A 6000-nucleotide genomic window follows, 5' to 3' on the forward strand; every position below is an offset into this window, starting at 1 on the left:
AACTGCTTTCAGAGCTAAGTGCAGAGTGTCAGGAAGGCTGGCCGAGGAGCGTTAAAAAGCAAGGGAGATAGAACACTTCCTTGTGGGACGCCGAGGGAAATGCGTCTCTCTTTGCTCGTTACATTTCCAAGCCTAACCCGGACACAGCCGTCTTTGATGAATTTATGTACGAACCAAAGTGCATTTCCTGACACACCCATGGCTTGGAGCCTGCTCACGATGCCTGCCTGAAGCACATATTCATATGCCTTGGCAACGTCCATGAAGACGGCGAGTGTCGAGAGTCCGCTGACGTAGTGGTACTGGATGTGTCCTAATAGGTCTAAAACACTGTCCTGCGCACTCAGTCGTGGGCGAAATCCCGTCATACACGATGGCCATCGTCTTCCTTGTTCAAGGTACCAAGTTAATCTTGTACATATTAATCTTTCCATCAACTTAGATACGCATGATGTAAGAGATACTGGTCAATATGATGCGAGGCTCGAAGGATCCTTTCTGGACTTTACGACTGGCACCACCCATGCTGTCTTCCAAACAACTGGGATCTCTCCCGTGCTTCAGAAATGATTACATATGTCCCAAAGGGCCCTTTTTCGCTCACGTGGCAGATTTTTGAGCATTTGATTGCTGATCAAATTGGGACGCACGGCACAGCGTCTTCTCAATTTCCTAAGGGCCATATCAAGCTTTAGAAAGGTGAATGGCGTATCCATCCGGTAAAAAAACGAGGCTGACAGGAATCGCTGCTCCTGCTGATCTGCCAGATGTGTACACGTCCGCGAAATTTCCTGCAAGGGTTTGCAAATCTTTCCCTTGTTTCAAAGCGAGTGCTTCAAATGGCCTGTGTGAGCGGATCCTCCCAGAAAGAGTATTTATTACTGCCCATATGCGTTTCAAGGGTGTAAACGTTGATAAACTCTCACATAAAGCGGCGCATTGAATTCTTCTGAAGTTTTTTGTGTGGCGACGAATCGTAACGTTTATCCTGTTATATTCGGTTTTCGCAGATGGATTGCCTTTTGTTCTCATTAGTTTCCGCTCCGTTCGTCTACGTGCTGCGCAGAGGTTCTTCAATTTCAAGTCAGGGGCAGGAAAATGGTCGGGCAGTTTCAGCAACGAAGTTTCCGCTCGCTTGCTTTGCAACATATCTGCCAACAGCTCCCCAGTGGATTTGTACAACGATTCTCTGCAGGTGTCCCAACGTGTTACATTGCAGAATTGTCGACCAGCAATTCGAAATCCAAGGATATTGTTGAAGATGGGGAAATGGTCGCTGCCCATCCTGTCTGGAGCCATGGTCGTTGATATCAGAAGGCCCATGAAGTGAAGTACAAGGTCTATTGCACTCCATGAGTCTGGTGTCCTGATAATGTAGGTTTGCCACCATTCGCCACACATAAGTCGGCAGCATCCGCAGCTGCTAGAAGTTCCTTGCCTCGAAAATCTACACTCTTATCTCCCCATACTGGATTGTGCGCGTTAAAATCACCACAGATTATTCGAGGAGCGGGACATCGTCTGCAAAGGTCCTTTAGGAAAACCTCCATGGCTTTCCTAATGGTAAGGGCTCTGCCAACAGATCGGGCACTGTCTTCTGTTATATGATGTTTCGCGACTGATGAATGTAGAATTGTGGACGGCGACGAGATGCAGCCCTTGAATTTTAGGAGCACAGTTTTTATGTGTGCTTGCTTCGACTTAGGATGGTTATGATTGACGTCAAAATCGGGTTGGGAAAATTCATTCATCGAAGCATGTTCGGAGGTACCAGATAGGGCGAGAAAATCACTGGCGTTGGCAAATTCTTCCATGTGGGTGACCGTTGTACCATTCCTTAGGTGCCTGCATTCTTGGCTGGAGTTTGCCACCATTTCCTTCGCTTTTCCGTGACTAGGCTCGGCAATGATTTTTGCAACGCAAATCTGACGGCTGAGGAACAGATTGTTTGCGCCCTAAATGACGCCTTCCAGGTCTGTGGGTGTTTCGTTGCTGACGGGAACGTTGACGCTTGAGCAAGAAGAAAGGAAGACTTTGTATTCCAATACATTCATTGCTTGATTCCTTGGTATTGTGGGGATAGGCAGCGTGTTTTTTGAGGTCTGTGTTATTGACTCAGACCTCTGGTCGATGACGTTGCCGTGTTGACTTGGAAGGCCCTTTCAAAGTATCACATCCCTGCAGCAGTGTTATAGAATTACAAAGCTCGCAGGATAAGTCTGACGATTGATTGTGACTCTTGCTGTGTAAACTCCAGTCGGCGTTAATAAATGACCTCCAGCTGTCGGAATTTCGGGGCCTTGTCATGCAGCCTTGGTTTTCTTCAGCTTCGTCGCGAAAGGCAGTTTCTCCAGTGTTGTCTGCTCCAGTGTTGGCGAAGGCAGCAGTGTGGTGGCCGTCGAATATTACGTCTAGGTCAATGGTTCATCTTTCTGAGTTGCGGTTTGGTCATGGCGTCGCGTCACCATTACGTCGGTTTATTTTTCTGTTTCCACGTTGCCTCATGAGGTTCTTTTTGGGCTGTGAGGTTTCGACGTCAAGGCCGCTTTCGTCATGCAGCGGGTGCCTTTAGCTTCATTGCGGCGGCGTCATCGCTGGTGGAGGGGAATCTTCGATATGTCTTCATACAGGAACCTCACCTTCATTGATTGCTGCCCTTAGTTTTTCTAGTATGGGATCGCGAAACGGCCCCAAGAAGGGCCGGTGTACTGGTGGCGTTGGGGTGACTTGTAGGGGCCTGTTTGCGGCGAACACTATGGTTACCGGGGGTCCACTGAGTTTCTGTGAGGCAGTCAGTGATATCTTGAGGCCATTCACACTTCTGTTGACACGGAGCATTTGCGTCAAAACCTCACTGACCCATTTGTCGGTACTGGCTCTGGCGGTAGGTGTGGCCAGCTTCCCCGCAGTGGTAGCATAGTGGGTGGTGGTCGGGAGTGCGCCAAACGTCAGTCTTCTTCGGCGTGCATTGCTGGCTGGCTGGCGGCCGGTATGACAATGGTGGGGTCCACTGATTTCCACTAGGTTTGCTGAATGGCGCCTCGAGCGCTCCGGCGCACGGTCACCGGAAGTATTCAAGATAGCCGCCACGAAAGCATAGCTGCGTCTACGTATGGGCCGGTGTTGCTCACATTTAGCCGAAAATGCCCGCTTCTTGTTGCGTAAACTGTACAAGCAGACCAGAGAAGTCGTGTGGGAACACATTTCACTTGTATCACGACATTTTGTACAGAATAGGTGATACGCGATAAATGCTCCTGTATAAGTGCTATGATCAATGTCAACGGAGCTATATCTTGTGTTTCGCAGATTTCCTCGCTATAAACCGGATTTGTAGCAGCGCTAGATCACAAACTAAGAGACAAGTGGACATTTTCTCCAGGCAGCCGGTTCTGTAGTGACCACTTTACAGACGCATGTTTTGATTGAACAAGCGTACGGACTCAGCTGCAGCAAGACGGTGTACGCACGTTGTTTTCAATCCCAAAGCATCGGCAAAAGGTGTGCTGTGCCTCGCCAGTTCGGTATATCAGGTTTAAATACACATATATCTGTATACATATGTTACTGGTCGGTCGTTGCGATTCGCTCGTTTATTGTTCATATAATTTACCTTGCTTAGAATGCTACGCTGTTCAGAAAATTAACTCGCATGAACGCGCGTGTAGGAAACCCCTTACGCATTAGCCATGTTTCAAAATGACACAACACAGAAAATGATGTTCATGGATTTCCTGATAAACTGTATCAATGGACGAGGCAGTTTGCGCTGTGGCACTGAAAAAAAAAAGTGTACTGTGAACATAAGAAGAACGTAATTAGAAAAATAGCGCACTTCCTCACGTTATCAAGTGCGTGGTCTTGCTTTTTCAGTTACCCAAATTTCATCTTCAATTTCTTTCAAGTGTTGATATCCACGTTAAGAATTTCAGTGGTATGTACCATGGCTGTTAAGTTATATTACACTAACTGATCTATCGTTGTGTAGTTGCTGTCAGTGCAAGTCAACTTACATTACTTTCCACTCGCATTAAGAAAGCAGTATATTCTTTGAATGCAACATGCCTATTTTAGAGGGCTACTAAGTAAAACCTCATCAATAGAGAACCCCGGTATTGGATGCTACACCAGTGGACCAGATCAACTGCAGCCCCCAGCTGCGACACAAAAGAATTCGTTCTGTGTACGTTGTATTTCTTATAATATGCTGCCCCAGTGCAGGCGCTCAACCTTGCATCATTTCCATATTCATTCTCTAATATTCTTTGATGATGCATCTTTCTAGAAGTCTTCCAGTAAATAACGAGAGAATATTATAAATCGGAACCATTATGTTACCAGTCACTTATCTGTCCAAACAGACAGAGACGCGTGATGCATACACATACACACTATGTACTTTATCCAAACTGTGTGTACATATCTATGTCGTAAGTAATTTACTCAATCCTCAGCTCATGATAACCTGCGCTGCTATGAATCTGCTATATCATCCAAGTGTAACCCAAATTCACTAATGACTCATACTCATTCTATGCACTACAGTGCAGCATTTAGACGTTCTAAGTTTCTTATATGAACCATGCAAGAAGACTCCAAGAGCACTCGAGAAGGCCTAAGATTTTTTACCAAGGCTGAATTCCAAAACTTCTGTTTGATGAAAAAAAATGTTTTTGAATTATTGTAAATAAAGAAACCTCAGCAATGTGCACTTACGCTCTCATTTTCAGCATTGACAGCTGTGAACTGAGGACAGATACTTGGACCTCCTAACATATATTTACTTCACTATGGTACATGTGTATCAGCAGAAATGTGCTTATGTTTTAACGCGCACAGAATTTGCAAAATATTGCTTTATTCCTTGGAATAACTTCTAATGTTTTGTTTTTAGGACACCAAAATAAACTATGCTGTACTTGGCCCACCAATAACATTGAAAAGTTGGCTGGACGCTTGCAGCAATTCAGCAGCCACAGTGAAAAACAAAGCTAAAGCTCAGCGTTCAAAGAGAACGTCGACTCTAACGTCGACTCTATGGCCATAGATGTTCAGAAACTGGTCAGTAACAAGAAAGCCAGTTAAAAGAATCATATATTCTTTGATTTAAGCGCAGGCCTCGTGGACACGCATTTTCTCGCACGGTAATTTTTGCCACTGACTAAAGCTTCGCTGCCATACCTGATAAATGGCAAATAGAAGTGTAAGTCTGCTACTAAATGCACCAAAGTGCGCACCAGGTTATTTTAACTATATATTGGCAATGCATGTGTTCATCCAGCTATAAACTTTCTCTAGAAAAACTGCCGCTGTGGTGGCTTTGTGATTACAGTGCTCAGCTGCGGTCATCGAAGTGAGCAAATTTGATCACGGCCGCAGTGGTCACATTCGATGGAGGCAAAATGCTAGAGGTCCGTGTGTCTTGAAATGTCAGTGCATGTGAAAGAACACTGGATGATCAAACTTATCAGGAACTTTGCACTACGGTGTGCCTGTTGTATCATACCGTGATATTGGCCCTCAACGTAACAAATTAATATCAATCGAGTGAAAGTTGCCCTAGGTAAAACTTTCACTGCACCCTAATTACGAGTAGATTGACTTGTTTTGCTTACAGTGCTGGCAAGGGTTAGAGTGTATTCATTTTTTAAGTTATATTAGGAGCAAGCAGCACAGTTTATGCAAGTTTTTATTCTCGGCATGCAGTAGCCGTAACCAAAACTGATCAGCTTTTTTGCTGATCAGCTTTTCTATTGTTGATATCGAACTCTCTATCACATTTTCGTACGCACTAGACAATAGTTGGCTAAGTGATTTAACCACTTGATTTATTGCATAACATAAGTATATACACGGGTCACCTTGTCTACTCAGCGTAATTCCATTACAGCTGAGCCTTGTCCACTAAAACCAGGACATAAAAGACCTTTTTTTATTCTGTTTCTCTTCTGAATTCAACTTCATATTCACATCGCATGTTCCTGTATCATATCAATCATG

Source organism: Rhipicephalus microplus, chromosome 6, assembly GCF_043290135.1.
Source record: "Rhipicephalus microplus isolate Deutch F79 chromosome 6, USDA_Rmic, whole genome shotgun sequence".
Lineage (NCBI taxonomy): Eukaryota > Metazoa > Arthropoda > Arachnida > Ixodida > Ixodidae > Rhipicephalus > Rhipicephalus microplus.